Here is a 22,667-nt window from a genome sequence, read left to right as displayed (position 1 = left end):
TACGCTCACGCTAGCGAATATGTCAGTGTCAAACTGGTTGTGGTAGCCGTACATGTTACTTAGATAAGGCTTCGTCACTCGTCACAGGCGCGTTTTCCGCGCGCCGCTTTTACATATAAAACGCTCACGCTCCGCTCACGCGCCGCCCGGAAAACGCGCCTGTGTGACGAAGCCTATATTGACAGACATCGCACACAATCTTCACCGACTGTGTCGATCTATCGCAGTGAAAGTAGACGGCAGACAGTCGGGCGCCATCGCCATTCGACTCATCTCGTGCCAAGATCGTGCCATAATGCCCACGCCACTAAATAAGGGCGAGATGTAGGTCTAGACCTAGATATAGATTCATATGACGTCATAGTTACCGTTTTAAGACCAAATGATAGCGCTATGCACGTACAAAAGACTCGATTTCGCGGAGCGGATCTCGATTGAATTTAATCAATGGGGTTGACAACTGTCAAAGGTTTGCATAGATGGCGCCATCATAGCTTGCCCCTTATTCTATGAGATTTGGCTTAAAGGGCTGACATCCAGGGCATTAAAAAAAAACAAAAAATTGACAATTCTAGGGATTGACAGCTGCTAAATACTTCGACCGGCCAACCCCATTAATTTAAATTTGAAGCAAAAAGATCACGAACAAACTGCTTATATCATAACATTCATAACACTTCCTTTTGTCGTAATAAGATAAAAAAATAGTCAAAACAGTACGTACTAACGTACCACAGGTATTTCCCGTGTACAGTCTGGTTCAGAAGCACATCTTTTCACTTTGTGAAGAAATATAATATGAACTCGATTGTACTTAAAATTGCGATATTTGCGATACATGGAAAATGGAGACTTATTTTTTCTTGTTATAAAATTTTTTAGGTTTCTATTTTGTTACCGGAATCTGCCGGAATTAACATTAAAATGTGTGTATTATTTAGTAGAGAAGAGCAAACCCTCCTTTGACGAACTATTAATTAGGTATACGTATTCTGCAATAACGTAGTAATCATAGGTACTTATTCTTAATTGACATTTGAATTTCAGCTAAAGACTCATAATTTGCTGTGTTAACTGGAGCGTTGATAAGCCAAATTGGTTATTAATGGGGAAAATGGTGAATGAAAATAAAATGAACACCGAGTGCGGAGTAAATCGTTACCGGAGCGGGTCGAGGGATGGCTTGCGATCCATATTTCTGTACTTATTTTTATTGAAGTCACGTAGTTACTTCATACAGTATTAATTACTGTATTAGTGGGTGGTGGTCAACCATATTTAATACTAGCGACCCGCTCCGGCTTCCCAGGGGTTAACAAATTATACACCTAAACCTTCCTCAAGAATCACTCTATCGATAGGTGAAAACCGCAAAAAACCGTTCAGTAGTTTTTGAGTTAATCGCGAACACACAAACAGACAGACGCGGCAGAGGACTTTGTTTTATTAAATGTAGTGATGGTTCTCACCGACCATCCGAGTTATAGTAAGTAGGTACCTAAACCTGTAGCACAGTGAGCGCAGTGTGATGCGACACATGGTCGATGCGCCCCTGACACATTGACTCACATTCGGAGGGGTCAGTTTGCCGCTCACACGTCCATGATTTTTCCTTCTATGTACAGATTTTTAATTCTTTTACATACTACAGTATGACCAGTATGGCTAGTAGAAACTGAGCTGCAGGGGGCAAATGCAAGGTGTTAAATACCCGTACACACATGTCATGTAAATATCTACCTACACTCCATTTTGAAAAACCTTACACCATAGTAGTCGTAGTCCGAAACAGACAGATCATCATACACTCGGGGTCTCCGTAGAAACAAATTCTTACGCTGGTGAATAAGTAATACGGTTAATCCAACTTATGAAAATACAAGAAGTTTATCAAGGAGTTTCGAAGTGTCAAAACGAAGTTAAATTTAAATGAAATTTCTTAAACCTAACGTTTAGAATGAATAATATGCATTTTTAACGAAACGATAGGAAGAAACATTTTTAGTCCAATTTACTTTACATTTACACCCAAAGTATTTCCATAAGCTTCTAAAAATTACGGGGAATCTAATAACATTATAAGAGGTTGCGAAATAAAATTTGTGAAACGTTACGAAGATTTCAAACCTCGAGTGTCTATCGAGTTTTGGAGGAGTTTTAATAATGTTCCAGATTCCAACGACTTGAATAAGGTGATTTTCTTATGACCGGCAACACTCCGTAAGCAGAATATGTAGGTCATATTACGGTTATTGAACGACTGTATTAGGAGTCAGAAATCTTGAAAAAAAAATGCGTTATACCCCTTAACAATCGTAAAATGAACATATGTATACTCGTAGATCTTTCAGATGTTTGACGTCAATATGTAAGCCTAATTTAAGATCATTATTTAAGTCTGTCTTAATCAGCGCTGTTCACAACGATATCCACATCACTTTTAAACAAGGACATGAAAATATACGTGTGGTCAGCGGATCTAAATATATAGATGGACGCATCTTTTAAATGGAGAGTATGCGACAAATATAAGTCCCAATTAAACTGTTATTATTTCTCTGAAACCGGAGGCGGAGTCACCAGTGTCACCACATATGTGCGCTCCCAAATCAAATCAGAGTGCGTATGTGAGATAATGTTGCGGTTCGCGTTCCTCGTAAACGCTGAATAAAGTTAAGATCATATGTTTGTAGCTATTGTACCTCTAAAGGTCAAGTTATACTAGCAACTTGACAGCCGCGACAAATGTTTCGTGAACTGTTTTAGCAGGCAGGGGGATGCGCGCGCACCCTCTTCGATCCGAGCCACCCACATTTGAATGAACTGACGGTCATCACTGAATTGTCAGTGATGGCATATTTCATTGACCGTATAGTTCTGTAGAAAGCGACCAACTTTTTATTTTTGTCAAAGTGACATACACCCTCAGTGGCTTTGGTTGTTTTCTGCATTGATAAAAAAAAATAGTTGGTCGTTGTCTGCATAACTACGGTCCATTGATCTTTTCCGTTGGTCCTAATTTTTATCCCACTGATACGGGATTTTTTGATATGTAGGTATGTCTATTTCTTTGGGATGCATAGACGACTTAAAGGATTTTAAAGTGTAAGGTGGCGTTAGATTCGTCTGATATCAGTCAAGTTTTTAAAACTCTTTTATCTACACACATATCATAAACCCTCTATGATGCCTTCTAAATTCGTAAATAATGGCCAACATTAAGATCAATACTTACTTTACTCTTTGATTAAGATAAACTGTTTTGTTACATCAAATTTCTTATCTGTGAAAATGTTGTTATAGCTTCATTACTATATCAAAATCGATTTGGTAATGACATTCAAATTTATGCAAATTGAATCGAATGTGATCGATTACCAATCTTACTACGTCTAGTAACCAGGCACGCAGACTGACCCTTTTTAAGGTTTCCTAACGTATAATATAACCGACATTGCGATACCGACCAAACGGTAATACCTCAAAGCGTGGTCCTATATTTAATAAAGAATAATTCGCTCCATATAAAAATATGTGATTCTGATGAAATGATTTATATTTGGATCATTTGTATTTCAGCGATACCTATGTTGTTTATTTTGTAGAAGTGAAAGACAAAAGAACACGTGATTTATATTATTCAAAATATTTTTTCTAGTTAAGTTGGTTATTTTCTATCCTCTTTGAGCCTTCTTATTTCAAAACTAAATTAATATTAGATGCCCGCATCCCCAGACTCACGCTGTAAAATCGTTACCTCCCTTATTCTTAGCCCTTAATCCTCCTCACCTGCCTTAAATACCTTCTCACCGCGCCGGTTTCATGGCTTATTTATTCCTTAGCCGTCCAGTAAAGTGTCTGGAATTCCGTCCTCAATATTAAGTAAAGCTGTAATTATGTACTAACATTACCGCAGTTGCTGCATCAGTCTACAACTCTTGAAACAATTGACAACCTTTCGTGTGCTCCTGTAAAATGTAGGCTGTTATAGGCACGAGTATGCAGTGGGATATACATAAAAGTGTATGATGTCTGTATCATTTCAGTCATATTATTATTTATGAACAGAAGACCAGCAGGGTGTTTTTATATTCCATGACAGATTGATTGGATACATTGGGGCAAACGACCTGTCATTTTGTACTTGGGACATAAAAACGTAATATAAAGGTTTAGCATAATTTGATGTTTTGTGCGACTTCATATCAAACGTGACTAAGGTAGACATTCAATTTATCGTTGTATATATTATTAATAAAGCCTTTGAAATGATAAACTGTCCAATAACATCGCCTTGGCAGCGAACTATTCGTCTGGTTAGTTAGTAAGTTAGATAGGTTAGATTTAAGAACTTAGTTAAGAATTAGCTTTAGGTTTTTTTCCGGTTGGGGACTGAAAATCAGCGGTCTCGCTGAGTCTCATCCATTTTACTGCACAAATATTTGTAAATTCTACCTGTTTTTTTCAATGTACTTGCAATTCGTTGTGTTTTTTTTGTGTCGGTAAATAAATATCTTTTTATTTTTTTATTTTATTTTATATGACTATCTGGCACAATAAATACTATTTAATGATATTTAAATTGAAGTAACCCAGTTGAAACGTCGGATTTAAGGTAAAATAATGTATATGAATCGCGGTAGACACGTTAATATCAATAAATATGTGTGTTATACAATACATATTTCTATGATTTAGTAAACGTGCTGATAAGACGCTGCAGTATCACGCGCCAAATCAGCTCAAAGCAAGGCATGCCTGATAATTAGGTGGGCGTAGTGACAACTCTTATCTGTTTTGTACGATATAGATATATGACAAAAACATAATGTTTAGCAAATCTCTTCATTGATATGTCGGCGGCAGATCGTAAAATCGGGCATATCGAGATATTCCTAGGCATATCATGAAACGCCGCCATATCATGATCTGACTAGCGACTACCAGCCATATCGCTCAAACCTCAACGTTTGACGATTTGCCTGGCGACGTTTAGGCATATCAAATAAGTAGGGTGTGATATTCCTAGGCAGATCATGAAACGCCGGCATTTCGTGATCTGACTAGCGACCACTAGCCATATCGTGCAAACCTCAAGGGGTGATATTCCTAGGCAGATCATGAAACGCCGGCATATCATGATCTGCCTAGCGACCACTAGCCATATCGTACAAACTTACTTCAAGGTGTGATATTCCTAGGCAGATCATGAAACGCCGGCATTTCGTGATTGGACTAGCGACCCCCAGCCATATCGTGCAAACCTCAAGGGGTGATATTCCTAGGCAGATCATGAAACGCCGGCATTTCGTGATTGGACTAGCGACCCCCTAGCCATATCGTGCAAACATCAAGGGGTGATATTCCTAGGCAGATCATGAAACGCCGGCATTTCGTGATTGGACCAGCGACCCCCTAGCCATATCGTGCAAATCTCAAGGGGTGATATTCCTAGGCAGATCATGAAACGCCGGCATATCATGATCTGCCTAGCGACCACTAGCCATATCGTACAAACTTACTTCAATGTGTGATATTCCTAGGCAGATCATGAAACGCCGGCATTTCGTGATTGGACTAGCGACCCCCAGCCATATCGTGCAAACCTCAAGGTGTGATAATCCTAGGCAGATCATGAAACGCCGGCATATCATGATCTGCCTAGTGACTTCCAGCCATATCGTGCAAACCTCGAGGGGTGATATTCCTAGGCAGATCATGAAACGCCGGCATATCATGATCTGCCTAGCGACCACTAGCCATATCGTACAAACTTACTTCAAGGTGTGATATTCCTAGGCAGATCATGAAACGCCGGCATTTCGTGATTGGACTAGCGACCCCCAGCCATATAGTGCAAACCTCAAGGTGTGATAATCCTAGGCAGATCATGAAACGCCGGCATATCATGATCTGCCTAGTGACTTCCAGCCATATCGTGCAAACCTCGAGGTGTGATATTCCTAGGCAGATCATGAAACGCCGGCATTTCATGATCTGCCTAGCGACCTCCAGTCATATCGTGCAATCCTCAACTGAAGCATATTAAACAAGCTGGGTGTCCCAAAAGTCTATTTTTTTTATTCGGTAGACTAAAATGTTATTTTATGTTCATAACTTCATATTATGAAATGTCATTTTAGTCTATCGAATCAAAAAAATAGACTTTAAAATTTAGCAAATGAAAACCATTGATAAGAATAAGATAAAATATTTAATGAAATAAGCAAATATCTACTACTTAGGTACATATTCTTAAAATAATCAGATTTCAGAATCAGTAATCAATCAATGCAACTTGCATTTAACTAAAAATTATTTATTCTTTGGTTGAAACAAACCTTACAAAAATAAATTGAAAAACAAAACATAGACATTTAGGAACTAGGCCCACTTGCACCATCCCACTATCCCGGGGTCAAGCGGTTAAACCGTTAACCCAATGTCAAATTGTACTGGTAACCATAGTAACTCAGGGTTTAACCGGTTAACCCCTGGTTAGTGGAATGGTGCAATAAATATTTAGTCAAGTTATCACTGTAATATTTCTAATATTATTCTTTATAAGCTAATAAAATGGCACAATATGTAATCACAATACTTAATATTATAATAAAAGTATATAACAATCATCATTATCATCATGTTTAGCAATAAATAACAAACTCAATGAGAAAAGGTATCATTTCTTGACACAAGACAAACTTATGACAATATAACAAAAAAAAAGTTATAAACAAAACAGAGGAACTTACTTATTATTATGGGAACAAATATTTTGTCATGAGGGTTCAATGTAATTACTTGTAAAATTACTTTTTATAAGTAATCTAAACAGCCCATGTAACTAATCAGTCATAATATAATCATTCTAAAAGTATAATGATATAGGTACCTAATCATCATTATCATCATGTTAATTAAGCATTAGCAAACTCAATATAAAAGAAAGTACTTGTCATTTGTTGACACAAGACAAACTTTGATGGCATTTTGATGAGCAGAGAACTTTATTTTTGTAACATGCACACCTTTTGGTACGACATTGATTCTTGGCTGGTTTACAAGAGCATTTCTGAAAACCTTGACCTCCAAACATGGACTGACAAGTAACAACGTGACGCAAAGATACAAGTGATTCTGAAATCACTCCTTTGTAATCATTTGCTGAAATTTGTAACTCCTGTCTAGGGAACCAATTTTTTATGGTCCCAGATGTAGTTCCAATTTTATACACGCCGTTTCTGATATCAATGATTTTTCCTGCAATATTCTTGATATCAAGTGGTCCACGGTCAAGTTTTGGAACATTCAAGAACACGCTGTTACCAATTTCTAACAATGGAAGCTTTTTGACGGTTTGATCAATCATTTTTTCTGCAGCTTTCTTGGTACCTTTATGAGTTAGTTCTCTTTCGTTTGCAATATCTTGTTCTGTTTTGCACAATAAACACAGAAGTTGAGAGTCATAACCCTTTTCACTGTCAGAAAAACTACATTTGACATGCACTGGTTTACAGCACAATCTACAATAGTGAGCTTGTGATCCCGTTGTTCCATTTCCACAAACTATACAAACATCCACATTAGATGAAGATGCAGAAAGTGTCTTGTCCAAACAGATGGGCGCTAATGAAATTGCCATGTTAGAACCAGATGGGCCATTTTGAACACAAGTTGATTCAGAATTATCTTCAAAGGTCACCTCAAGAATTTGACCCGGGTCATCATGAGTACTTGTGTATTCTTCAATGTGCGGTAAAGTTGTAACATTATTGTGCTCTGTTGGAATGTAAATGGCACTGTTAGGGATTTCCGTAATTAACACCACCTTATTATTTGAATCCAGATCATTCAAATGTACCATCCCACCAATTTCTGTTTTTGAACTTTCGATAGCAGGAGTTGTGACCCTGTCTGTCGAAGTTGTATTAATGCATTCCTCATTAGTATTAAGATAAGAAATGATACTGTCAGGAATATTAGTACCATTCAGTATTGTTTTTGGATCCGAACCAAACATAGCACGATAGGGTGACCTACCAATTATTCTATGGAATGATGAATTTTTATAATATTGTACAAAGTAGCAGCCCACTGACCAACTAACAGAATTATTATCATTCATCCAACAGCGCAACATATTTTCAACATCCTGATTGCTCCTTTCGACGCTACCTTGTGTTTGAGGCCGTCGAGGGCCTCCATGAATAATTTGGCATTCGGGCCACAACTGAACAAGTTCTTCAACTACAAGAGCTGTGAACTCCTTCCCATTATCGGATTGCAAAATAAGTGGTGCACCAAACTCCAAAAATATTTTTAGTAACTCAAATGCCACCTCTGCAGCTCTTTTAGATTTCAATGGTCTTAGATGTAGAAACTTCGTAGCATGGTCCTGATAGTTCATCAACCATTTGTAGTCACCATCAGCAGCTGATTGAAAATCAATCAAGTCTACTTGGCCTCTTGAGTTAAAATCCCGTGATATAATAGGTTTGGTCACAATCCCCTTTCTTGGCAATGCACGTTTCAATTCACACACTGAACACAATTTGATGTAAATTTCTACTGCTTTTTTTGGAATATAGATTTTGTCTTTAATGCTGTACAGCATTTTATCCCTGCCACCATGTCCAACAGATTTATGAACTTCTGTTAAAATATCGAAATATTCGTCGAGTCCGACTATACGAACTGTTGGATCATTAACAGACTTCTTCTTAAATATTAAAAAATCTTTTTGTCCAGTTTCCATAATGTCGTATTTTGACCTCCAGTAGTAATCCACGGTTGCCCCTTGCATGTGCCTGGGCACCCTACTTTGCTTGATGTTTTCAACAACCTAAAAGTAAAAAAAGCAATTAGTTTAAATTGAAGTGACTGGCTCACAGACTACTAAGTATTATTTTAAAGTGTTTATAGGTATTCTTCAAGTGAAATAACAAGTATAACAACATATAACTAAAACAATAACGCGTTATATCAGTCCCGTGTTACGCGACTTTTAAGTGTCAATTCACTGGCCGGTGAAATAATTAGGCACGTTATAAAATAAAAATTAAGAAATCACACGTTTTATGACATAATGTAATTCACTTGAGATAAAAATCCCTACTTGTGTAGGTAAACATTGTTTTTACTAAGTTACTAACCTCCAAAATACGGGCAGAAGTCCAAGGCTTTTTTACGTTGTGCACGGAATCAGTTTGATTATTATAATACTCGTGGAGCTGACGTTCATAAGCTTCTTTAAATACACTTTCATTATTATTTTCTTCATTACTTTCCGTGAAAGATTCATTATCTTGTAACGCCGACATATTTCAAGAGCAAAGCAAACACACACAACACAGCTGACATTGCCGATACAAGTGTTGCCAGAGCACAAAGAGCTAAATGTGCAAAACGTACCTTAAATTAACCAAATTTTAAAAGGTTATTTTCCATGTCAATGGATTTTCCAAATAAAAATGAATGTTACAGGGAAATAATTTAGGTTCGGTATTTACCATGAAAAAAATATTGATGATCCGTTTAAGGGTATAAACTATAAAGGGATATGATAGGTATTTTATTAACTTTTGCTTAACATTTTTAGAGAACAAATATTTTTTGTTTACTGTTTGTGTTCTGAAAAAATGAACTAAAGCTAGTCAAGCAAATCTTGTCAGTAAAAAAAGGCGCGAAATTCAATTTTTCTATGGGATGATATCCCTTCGCGACTACATTTTTCAATATTGCCGCCTTTTTCTACTGACAAGATCTGCTTGACCAGCTATACGCTACGGTAATGTTTAAAGCCCCCTCCACACTCGCGTTCGCGGCTCACGCCACGATTCGCACACGAGTATGGAGGGGGCTTCAGAGAGCACCGTTTTAACACGATTTTGGGAAATGCATCTTACCAATACACAATTTTCATAAAATTACATACCTACTATTTGACCAAAATGTAAGAATTTATAATCTGTCAAAAAACTTTGTCAATAGATAAAGGCACGAAATTCAAATTTTCTACTACTAGATATACTGGGTCAACCAAATCTTGTCAGTAAATAGGAACAAAAAAACTATACTCATCCTTTTCATCCTTTTTTACAGGTAATTTTTGTATTTTTGTATTTCGCTTTGTGTGTTTTTATATGGGTGCTTGCCTGAAATAAAATCAATTTTTTTTATTTTTTTATTTATTATTTTTCTTTTGGGTGCTGGTACTAGTGTAAGACAAAGATAGTATAATTCTCTCTGTCTATGTTTGAAATCAAACAGACCTTTGACGCACTATACTAATCCTTCCCTTAACCAGGCGTATCTCACTCCGCGATTTCGTCGCTTTGCTACAGATAGCTAAAAGTACATTCGTTCGGCCCCAATTTTGGGGAAAGCCATAAGCCGCGCGTGGCGCTGTCGCCACCTAGCGGCCATATCTGTGCTGATCGTAACATACGCGATTTGTTAGAGAGTAAGTCTTCTCTACTTAGTACTATTATTTATTCTGTGCCTTAACGCTTACATTTTTAAAATTTTCAGCTTACGATTTTAGTATTCATGCAGCTCAAAAGGAACGTAAACTAATACAAAAAGGTTTCTGGCAACACTGGCGGACTCAGCGCCACATAGAATGCAGCGCCACCGGCGGCAAAAAATGCAATTATTTTACGATGCGCCCGGTATGAAGTTAGGAATTTCGACGAATACATTTCTCCTATCGATCTGCCGCCTCTTTTATAAGGCAGATCGTGATATGCCTGGGTTAATCTTAGTCAGATCACGAAATGGCGGCGTTTCGTGATATGCCTAGGAATATCGCGAACAATTATTTTACGATGCGCCCGGTATGTAGCTAGGAATATCAACGAATGCATCGGTCTGATCGATTTGCCGCCTCTTTTATAAGGCAGATCGTGATATGCCTGGGTTAATCTTAGTCAGATCATGAAATGGCGGCGTTTCATGATATACCTAGGAATATCTCGATATGCCCGATCTTACGATCGGCCGCCGACAGATATACTAATGCCATCATCAAACAATGAATAGGCACGTAAATGATGCAAGCACAATGAATTCGTGTTATTGATGTCATATACTGTTTTTAGGGTTCCGTACCCAAAGGGTAAAAACGGGACCCTATTACTAAGACTCCGCTGTCCGTCCGTCCGTCCGTCTGTCACCAGGCTGTATCTCACGAACCGTGATACCTAGACAGTTGAAATTTTCACATTTGATGTATTTCTGTTGCCGCTATAACAACAAATACTAAAAACAGAATAAAATAAAGATTTAAGTGGGGCTCCCATACAACAAACGTGATTTTTGACCGAAGTACTACGGCTTTAATGGAACAGCTTTAGATATGATGTCATCGTACATGAAAGAACGTAGTCAAATCGTGCAGGTTGGATCAAGCAAATCGGAATTTAAAAACAATGATGTCGGAATACCACAGGGTTCGATTCTGGGCCCTGTGTTATTCCTGATATACGTAAACGATCTACCATCAAATATTCCAGACTATGCACAAGTCACTCTATTTGCTGACGACACTCACGTGGGAGTGAGGCACGCGAAAGTCGACTTAATGGAGGAAGAGCTGATACAAATCCAACGTAGCCTACAGAACTGGTTCCAGGCAAACGGGATAGTACTGAATACCGACAAGACCATAAATGTTAAATATAGAACAAATTCTCAAATAGACAAAAATCCATCTACTCTTAAGTATCAAGATTGCAATAAGTTTTTAGGATATATAATAGATAATAAATTAACACATAAAGATCACATATAGAAACTTTGTAGCAAACTCTCTTCGGCAAATTTTGCGTTACTTAAGCTCAAACCTCTAATAAATTCAGGAACTTTAAAGATGGTCTACTATGCGTATATTCAATCCTTACTAAATTACGCAATAACTATATGGGGAAATGCATCGGATATTCAAAAAGTACTAGTACTACAGAAGCGTTCTATGAGGATCATGAGCGGTCTCAACCGACGGGACTCGGCCAAACCTCTCTTTGGAAAACTAGGCATAATGACGGTAATCTCGTTATTTATCTATAATTCCTTGCTAGAAATTCACAAACAAGCGGATTCTCTTCTAAAATTATCTGACATACACAATTATAACACGCGATCCAGGCACAAATTGCTTTTACCAAAGGTGCGGCTTAAAAAATGTCAAAAACAGGGCGTTTACTTAAAGATCAAAATGTTCAATAAACTGCCATTAGAAATAACTAACTTGCCAATAAATAGTTTTAAAAATAAAATATCTAATTATTTCAGGAAGCATGCCTTCTACTCTGTGACCGAATATTTAAACTGCAATATTGACATAAATAACTTTGCATAATGTTAAATAGGCTAGTGAAGGGAAATTTTATAATTATTTTGATTGACAACAATTACTTTTAATTCATTTCTATTATACAATGTATTGTACTTATTTAAGTATTCGATTGCCTGTAACGACATACCATGTAATGCACATATTACTTTATGGTGAACTAGCTGTTGCCCGCGACTTCGTACGCGTGGATTTGTATATTGGTGGTTATATATTCTACATTAGCTTAGAACATTATGCAGCAAGAGATTGCGGTAGGACGGTTAATCATTTCTTAATTATTAATATTATACAACGCATGAGACTTGTCTTTCACAACCTACGAAGTTTCAAGCCCCTAACTGAATAAAATTGTCCTCCATGTAATCCCTCTAAACCCCCGTAGAAGATTTTTATGTCCTCTATTTAATAAAACCTACTACCTAACTACCTATTTACGAAGTTTGAAGTTCCTAGCTTTAAATAAAATTTGAACCCTATACAAACTTTCAAACCCTTTTTAACCATTTTAGGGGATGAATTTTTTAAAAGCTGAAATTATTTTTCTTGTAGGTATTCTAATAATATGCCTTTATACAACGATTCTAGTCCCGCACTCAAAAAAATGTTTGGCCTCCTCTGAAATTAGTTTTCTTCTCTTTTGATAAAATACATTTTTACGAAGTTTCAAGTATGTAGCTTTAAATAAAATTTGAACCCTATACAAACTTTCAACCCCCTTTCGACCCTTTAATTAAGAGATGAATTTTTATAAACGCTGAAATTAGTTTTCTCGTATTTTAATAATATACCATTTTACAAAGATTCAAGCCTCGCACTCACAAAAATGTTTGATCTCCATACAAAATTATAAACCCTTTTTCACCACCTTGAGGGATGAATTTTCGAAAACACTAAATGAGTTTTCTTCGCTTTTAATAAAATACCTTTTTACGAAGTCTCGAGTTCCTAGCTTAAAATATAATTTGAACCCTATACAAACTTTCAACCCCTTTTTAACCCTTTTAAAGGATGAATTTTTAAAAACGCTGAAATTAATTTATTGCCCGTTTAAAATAATACCTTTTTACGAAGTTTCAAGTTCCTAGCTTAAAATAAAATTTGAACCCCATACAAACTTACAACCCCTTTTTAACCCTGTTAGGGGATGAATTTTACAAAACGCTGAAATAACTTTTCCTATCTTCTAATAATATTCCCAAATAGAAAGATTCAAGTCGCGCGTTCAAAAAAATGTTTGATATCTATACAAACTTTCAACCCCTTTTTCACCACCTTAGGGGATGAATTTTCAAAAACGCTGAAATTAGTTTTTTTGTATCTTAATTTAATACCTTTTTGCAAAGTTTCAAGTTCCTAGCTTAAAATAAAATTTGCACCCTAAGACGAACTTTCATCCCCTTTTTAACCCCCTTAGGGGTTGAATTTCCAAAAACGTTGCAATTACTTTTTTTTGTAATCGGCTATTATGCCTTTCTAAGAAGTTTCAAAGCATTTGTAATGGATTCAAACTTTCAACCCCTTTTTAACCCTGTTAGGGGATGAATTTTACAAAACGCTGAAATTACTTTTCCTGTATTTTAATAATATCCCGAAATACAAAGATTCAAGTCCCGCGTTCGAAAAAATGTTTGATATCCATACAAACTTTCAACTCCTTTTTCACCACCTTAGGGGATGAATATTCAAAAACGCTGAAATTAGTTTTCTTGTATTTTAATAACATATATTTTTACGAAGTTTCAAGTTCCTAGCTTAAAATAAAATTTGAACTCCATACAAACTTTCAACCCCTTTTTAACCCTGTTAGGGGATGAATTTTACAAAACCCTGAAATAACTTTTCCTGTCTTCTAATAATATCCCCAAATACAAAAATTCAAGTCCCGCATTCTCAAAAATATTTGATCTCCGTACAAATTTTCAACCCCTTTTTTACCACCTTGGGGGATGAATTTTCGAAAACGCTGAAATTAGTTTTCATTTTTTTTAATTTAATACATTTTTACGAAGTTTCAAGGTCCTAGCTTAAAATAAAATTTGCACCCCAGGACAAAGTTTCATCCCCTTTTTTACCCCCTTAGGGGTTGAATTACCTAAAACGTCGCAATTCCTTTTTTTTGTCATCGCCTATTATGTCTTTCTAAGAAGTTTCAAAGCATTTGTAATGGGTTCAAACTTTCAACCCCTTTTTAACCCTGTTAGGGGATGAATTTTCAAAAACGCTGAAATTACTTTTCCCGTCTTATAATAATATCCCTATATACAAAGTTTCAAGTCCAACACTCACAAAAATATTTGATCTCCATACAAACTTTCAACCCCTTTTTCACCACCTTGGGGGATGAATTTTCGAAAACGCAGAAATTAGTTTTCTTGTTTTTTAATATAGTACATTTTTACAAAGTTTCAAATTCCTAGCTTAAAATAAAACTTGCACCCCATACAACCTTTCATCCCCTTTTTAACCCCCTTAGGGGTTGAATTTTTCAAAATCGCTTCTTATCTCTTGTACACTTTATAAATTCAACCTAGTGTACAAATTTCAACTTTCTAGCTTTTGTAGTTTCGGCTCTGCGTTGATGAATCAGTCAGTCAGTCAGTCAGTCAGGACACTTGCATTTATATATATAGATAAATGAAAATGAAAAAAAAATGAAAATGAAGTTAAGCAACGTCGGGCGGGGTCAGTACTTGGATGGGTGACCGTTTTTTTGCTTGTTTTGCTCTATTTTTTGTTGATAGTGCGGAACCCTCCGTGCGCGAGGCCGACTCGCACTTGGCCGGTTTTTTTAATAATAAAATAAACACTACTTATTCGTTAGATTATCTATCTACTTTAGGCGTCTTATTTCTATGACAATAGTTTTCTCAGCCTTGAGTACCTAGTTAGTTAACATTAACAAAAACTATGAATGAGTACCGCATGTGAATGTTCTTTATCCTTATCACGCGAATAGGTATTGTATAATCAAAGCATGAAATATCGACACGAACAAAGTGCCAAAGATATGTAGACACGACCTTTCATGTTTCCCATACATTAAACTTTGTCCATGTCAATATTTAATGCCGTGGCTGTACCCACTGACTTATAATATGTACGAAGTCGATGTCAAAGATTTTGTCATGCCCTTATTATCACTTGAACACCTTCGCTTCGGCAATTAGTGTAATAAAACTTGTAATATACTCGTAACTAAGCAATAGGTACTTCAATGGGTTGGGGACTGGGGTCTTATGTTATGACCTCAGTCCCGCAGTGAACGTGTAAATAATTTATGATTATGACTAATATTTATTGTTTTATGTTACTTCACTGAATAAATTTATACAAATACAGTCGACTTCACGTTTAAATATCAACATGTAGATGTACGTCATTGTATTTTCAAGATCTTTAGTATTATGTAATCTGTATAAGACCTTTTCAGACCGTGTATTAAGTAAGTTCATAATGGATTCCTTTGTTGCAGGTACGGACATAAGGTGACTTATTAAGTGTGGCCATCGCCGCCATAATAAGGTTCTTGTGGTCGCCATACACCTTACAAAACAAAATCCCCCGCCGCGTCTGTCTGCTTGTGTGTATGTACTCGTATGTTAGAGATAAACTAAAAAACTACTGAACGGATCTTCATGCTGTTTTCACCTATCAACAGAGTTATTCTTGAGGAAGGTTTAGGTGAATAATCGTTAAGGTTTTGTGTAACCCGTGCGCAGCAGAGGCGGATCGCCAGTTTTATGAATAAGGGCATCAGACTGTAATATAATATACCTACAGACATAAAAATGTTATAGGTTATTCTTACCTACTAAAAAGTCTGTGAGGTAGTTTTCTTTCGTACAATGATCTTGACGTGGGTGACAACGTGGGCGAGGCGGCTGTGGTACTTAGTTGAAGCCCTTTATTTATAGTAAAACCTACGCTTTATCTCCGAGTGATAATTTAAGTACAGGAGAACGTTGAAATTACTGCCTAATTTCAAGCAACGAGAAGCCGGGCCAAAAGGTATTTACGCTTTTCAAATGAGGTTTTTCAATAAAAAATGTATCTTCGATAACATGACCATATAATTATACTCGTGTAACGTAGCGAAACCACAAATACAATAATGAACGTTTCATAAATTATTTCAAGTCTTAGAAACTTCTCATTTTAATCATTTTTAATGATGTAAAATTTTAGTGTTCTTTGAAACCAGGGCTTGGAACCGGTTTTTAATTATTTTATGCTCTTTACGTCGACATGAATCATGTATTTAGGTAACACCTTCGTATTATTAGATAGTGCCATTAAAAATGAAATAATAAACCAAAGAACGAAAAAGAACGAAATAATACCGCTATTTTTTGTATGAAGAAAAAACCGGTTCCGAGCCTTGTTTGAAACACATATCCTTAATCTAATCTAGTTACGTACCTTGTAATTTGTATACCTAGGTACATTACATTACTAGACAGAGTAATTTACCTACTTCAAGAGTTTTGTTCGCAGTAATTTACGATTTTAGACCCCTTATAATAGCTGGAGCGAAAAATTGTTTTGCCTCTAATCCAAAGCTATTGTCATCGAGTCGCCAAATTCCACGGGGCTCCTTGCCCCACATAGCGCGTTCCACGATGCCCGATAATTCGCGTTTTTTCCTGGTTTTTAGGGTTCCGTAGCCAAATGGCAAAAAACGGAACCCTTATAGATTCGTCATGTCTGTCTGTCTGTCTGTCTGTCCGTCTGTCCGTCTGTCTGTCCGTCCGTATGTCACAGCCACTTTTCTCCGAAACTATAAGAACTATACTGTTGAAACTTGATAAGTAGATGTATTCTGTGAACCGCATTAAGATTTTCACACAAAAATAGAAAAAAAAACAATACATTTTTGGGGTTCCCCATACTTCGAACTGAAACTCAAAAATTTTTTTTTCATCAATCCCATACGTGTGGGGTATCTATGGATAGGTCTTCAAAAATGATATTGAGGTTTCTAATATCATTTTTTTCTAAACTGAATAGTTTGCGCGAGAGACACTTCCAAAGTGGTAAAATGTGTGTCCCCCCCCCTGTAACTTCTAAAATAAGAGAATGATAAAACTAAAAAAAATATATGATGTACATTACCATGTAAACTTCCACCGAAAATTGGTTTGAACGAGATCTAGTAAGTAGTTTTTTTTTATACGTTATAAATCGCCTAAATACGGAACCCTTCATGGGCGAGTCCGACTCGCACTTTGCCACTTTTTTCCATCTCGCGGCCTCATTATGTGGAGTTTTTAACATAATTAAAAGGAATGACTTTGGAACATGTCATATTAAATTATTAGATAGAAGAAATCTATATATTATAAAAAAATAATGGTGCCTCTTATTATGGGAATTCAAATCATATTACGATACATAAACGTTTTTCAGTATTTGCACTGCACTTGCTCAGAAATATCATTTAAAATAGGTACATAGGTACGAACACTGCTAGTTTTTAATACGTGTGCACTTGTGCAGTAAACTGTCTTATTATTCAGCCGAATTTCGAGTCTAAGTTGTTGTTGTGATAAAACTGATAAAGAGCAGTGGCAGAGCGTCAATTAAACAGCTTCTAAAACTCAATAGCGTTTCGTCCACTTTTTTATTCATGAATACAACAATGATTTACTTACATCAAACTTACTTTAATTTAACTTAAGCTTAGGTGAATAGGTAAGGTAGTGCTCAATCAGTAAGTAGGGTAAACTCGCATTATTTGGTGACACGCCTAATTCGGTGATACAAGTTTTGAAGCATGACACCCAGTAAAGCTAGTGATTTAGGGCCTTTTAAATGTGACTTTACGGCAAAGTATTAAGGTAGAATTCCGTTTGCATTCTTGTGGGTCAAATTGAGAGAGCGAGATAGTTAATATTTGCAAATTTCTCGCGCTAGACCTCATTTCGGCGCCGCGCGGACTTGTACAAACTGGTTCTCCGTTTATAATTCGTTTTTAAATACTAAAAGTGCCTTAATTTGTACAAAAAGTGCACAGAGTAGTAAAAGGATATTATTTTTGGTATATCCAATTATTATTTTTAACACAACTTGCATAGTTTTTTCACAGTATGTTGTGAAAGCCGGTCAAAAATTTATCATTTTCAAACGTTTGACGCCGCAACGGTATCACCAAATAAAACAAGGTAAGTTAAGTGTGAAATAAATAAATGAGTGAAATGTAGTTACAATGCGGTATTTTAATTATTTAATGCATGTATTGTATTGAAAAGTCTATAATTAATAAATTGGCGATACATAAGTAACGTTAGCATATTATTTTGGGGGTCTGTATCACCAAATTACATGAGTTATTTTTTTTACTTATTATTGTAATTTTTTTATTCTCAGAACATTAGATCCAAAAAAAGGAAGGAAAAGTTCAAATAAAGGTGAATCGAATGCAGAAAAAACAAAAAAAAAAGCAGAAAATGAAGGAAAAGACTGAAAATGACTGGAGGTGTCGTTCTTGTAGTGGATTGTATTCTCAAGACGTTTTATCTAAACAAGCAATTTATTTTAATACCTTATAATTAATATTGTTTTCTAAATATATTTTAATAAAATTTCGTTATCCCTAATTATGTGATAAAAAAAATAAAAACTTGTGTAAGTTGGTTATAGTCTAATTAGAGTAGTACGTATCACCGACTTAAGGTTATTGTCACCAAATTAGCGAAGTTCAGGCTGCATAAAAAAAAGAAGATTATGCACAGTATTATTTGTTATAATTAAGATATAAATGTCTGAATATGCCAATAGTAAGACTGTCTGCAGTTCCTATTAAAAGTAAAGACATTGATTGATAATAACATGGACTTTTATTCAAATTTCAATTTTATCACCCAATTAGATGAGATCACCCTACCTAATAACAACCGACTTTATTGACACCAAATGTCCGGCCCCCAGAACGTTTATCGTGAGGCTATTTCTGTAAAAATATTTTATTTCAGCATCAGTTCAAGTTTAAGAACTCCACTTTAGAATTCGCATTATTCAGTTCATATCAAATAGGCGTCGTGCCGAAGTTCTAGCCCTGTTTCATACAAAAGTTTGAAATTAAAAAGTTCCGGGTGTCGAGAGGAAAAACGGATCAATTTAACACAGAGGAAGTTCGTGGTAGAACCGGTGCGGAGCCACTGGGATTATTAGCGCGTTATGTGCGATTTTGGGATTATGTGCGATTTGCGCATTTAATGCGATTACCATAAATCGGATCGGGCCGGAGTGCACCTTGTATTGTATTGTAGCAAGGGCGTTTATTCCGCAACTCGACGACTCGCGCCTATTTTGCGTGACGGGGGTGGGGGGTAGGGTAGTCCTGCCAGCCCAATTCATCAAGGAATCCTATCAAACCTTTGATGTTGAGTAGGACCTCAGGGAGGTCTTTCGGGGATCCGGGATGAGAGGGTCTTCAGCATGCACCCTCGGCTCGGCATAGAGAACGTAAAGATGTTTGTTAAATAGTCCATGACCTGACCTATTATGACATATACGAGGGGTGTTCAAAATATTCTCGGTATGAGAATGAAAACAAACAAGTACGAAAAGTTTGATATTTTTATTTTTCAATATACTCCCCCCCTATGTTCATACACTTAAAAGATCGATCAATTATTTTTTTTAATCCCTCGTAAAAATATTTTTTATCTTTCGTGTAAAAATGCTCCTCCACTGCCGCCTTCAATGCTTCATCGTCAGAAAATTTATTTCCACGCAGATCCTTTTTAAGATTGGGGAGCAAAAAGAAGTCGCTGGGGGCTAAGTCCGGACTATACGGTGGGTGAGTAACAGTTTTAAACCCACATTCAACAATAGCTGCCTTGGCAATATGAGCAGTATGGACGGGGGCGTTGTCATGCAGAAGCAGAATACCTTTGGTTAACTTTCCTCGCCTCTTTTCTTTAATTACATCCTTTAATTGACGTAGAATGTTAGCGTAGTACTGTCCTGTGATATTTACACCTTTTTCTTTATAATCGATTAGTAATACTCCTTCACAATCCCAAAATATCGTGGCCATGACCTTGCCAGCTGAAGGGATGACCTTGAACTTCTTGGGATGAGCTGAACCCTTAATGTGCCACTGCATGGACTCTTGTTCACTCTCTGGGTCATAATGATGAACCCAGGTTTCATCTCCAGTAACTATTCTTTGCAGCACCTCATCAGGATTTTCACCGCACAGGTCAATAAAATCGGAACAACAAGCTACACGCATGTCTTTTTGAAGCCGAGTCAGCATTCGCGGAACCCATCTTGCACTTACTTTTGACATATTAAGATGGTCATGTATAATATCATGTACGGTACCAATAGAGAGATTGGTTACTTGTGCTATAGATTTTACCTTCACTCGACCATCTTCCAATATAAGTTTTTCCACTTTATCAATATTTTCTTGTGAAGTAGCTACTACAGGCCGGCCAGGTCTAGGGTCATCTTCAATACTCTCCCTTCCGCGTTTAAACTCGCTTGACCACTTTTGAATGGTAGACAAAGAAGGAGCAGACTCACGGTAAACACAATCCATTTCCTCTTTTATGGTTTTTTGATTTTTACCCTGTTTTGTCAAGAATTTAATCACGCATCGATGTTCTAATTTAGTTAACATTGTCAATTCGCACATGATGTTCATGTTTGTTCAGCAATTGCAGAAAAACAAAAGACTATCTCGGTTCGAATTATACTTTTTTTTAATGTCAATGAACAAACCTTAGCGGCCAGTAACGAAAGAAATTTTAGAAGAGGTCGTAAGATATCAATACCGAGAATATTTTGAACGCCCCTCGTATGACACTGGTTACCATTCTCAGTCGGACCTTTCCACGTCGAAGGAGCGAATTGAGTGCACCTTACTAGTTGTCCGAGAAATATGATGACTATCTTATGATTCTTATGTCATATTACAACGGAAAATTTTTCGTTGACTTTTCATTCGTATGTGTACTAAACAAAGAATATTTGGTATTGTGTAATTTTAGCAAAATTGTTTGATGCCCTCTACATTTTCTATCAATTATCTCAATTGTCTTGGTAAGTGTATTCCGCATATAGGTACTCTGCTACTACTAAAAGTATTCTCATTTACGTTTATTCCTACTTTCACTATTTTCTTATATTTCATTCTAACAATAATCAATATGATGACTATCTAATGATTATTTATAGATGATCCCAATTCGATATTAATTGTGATTTTGACCGTGGATTAGTATTGGGTCCATGTGTGAAGGGGCGAGGCTGCGCGCGCAGGCTACGCCGTAGCCGCTACGAGCGCCTCAGTCGACCCGCGCTACGACTGCCGACCTACGGCCGCTACGCTACCCCGCTCTAACCCCGCATAAAACTGGCATTACATTACCCCCGACAGTGTTGTGACTTTATTGTTAAAAGGACGTAGAACAAGTCAAAGGATCTAAAGGTATTACGTAATTGATGTTTAAATGAAGCCTTACACGACTGGCATTTTGCTGTTGCAGCATTTTAATGTCGTTATGTGTTCGCGCGCTAGTACCCAACACGGGTATTAGCGAGCATTTCATTGAAGACGTTCTATTGTTATATCTTTTTTTATTCAGGATTATATTGCGAAAATTCCACGACATGGGAAAATAAAGTAACTTATTATACCGCCCACGGAGCTTATAACAATCAATGCCTGAAATGTGAATTCTATTTATACGCCAATGTGTGCCTGCTTTACACAGAATACTTGGAATACAAGGAACACTCTTCGACCTTACTTAGGTCCCCTAAGTCCTAGGCTTGTTCTAGACTTTTAAGTATTGAAAAGATTGCCTTGTGTGACGTAATAATGTCTAGAAATTTCCTGTGACATTCGTATTCTTATATTTGCGGTATGTCGTTCTCAAATATGAATAATTATGATTGTGACATCAATAGCACTTCCCAGATATACCACAGAACCGACTAATAGTTTTTGTTCGGATGTGAACTATTTCATAAAGAATTCAAGATTTGTTTTATAATTTCTAAGCTATTAAGTAATAAGCCCAAGTAGACTTAGAGTAACCTTGTATGGAATAGCCGCAGATAATAACATATATCCCTTTCCTTACCTGACTTTATTCAACTAATTTTACTAAATATAATGTTTTGCACATAAACATATTACATATGGCGTCACTATAAATAAATTGAGTCTTTATTTATTTACTAATAATTAACTAAGCTCTGATAGCAATCAACAAGTTGCTTCAATCATTTGGTTACTCAACCCGTGTTGACTGTAGATTATTCGGTTTAATTACAATAAGGGACTGAGCTA

General features: G+C 36.5%; 1 protein-coding gene across 6 annotated transcripts in view; it reads left to right on the top strand.

Annotated features, from left to right (window-relative positions):
* LOC134656423 (endophilin-A) overlaps positions 1–22,667 on the top strand; it is a 78,538-nt gene that overhangs the window by 15,882 nt on the left and 39,989 nt on the right. For 5 of the 6 annotated variants that reach the window (XM_063511951.1, XM_063511950.1, XM_063511953.1 and 2 more), the window contains exon 1: positions 21,641–21,800. The exons of the other annotated variant lie outside the window; for it this stretch is intronic. The gene's annotated coding sequence lies outside the window, so the exon portion shown is untranslated. Of the gene's footprint in view, positions 1–21,640; positions 21,801–22,667 lie in introns of those variants that run through there. 6 annotated transcript variants of the gene reach the window in all.

This window comes from Cydia amplana, chromosome 18 (assembly GCF_948474715.1).
Source record: "Cydia amplana chromosome 18, ilCydAmpl1.1, whole genome shotgun sequence".
In the NCBI taxonomy this organism is placed as follows: domain Eukaryota; kingdom Metazoa; phylum Arthropoda; class Insecta; order Lepidoptera; family Tortricidae; genus Cydia; species Cydia amplana.
The sequence above is the reverse complement of the archived record's forward strand: the minus strand, read 5'-3'. Positions and strand labels throughout refer to the sequence as shown.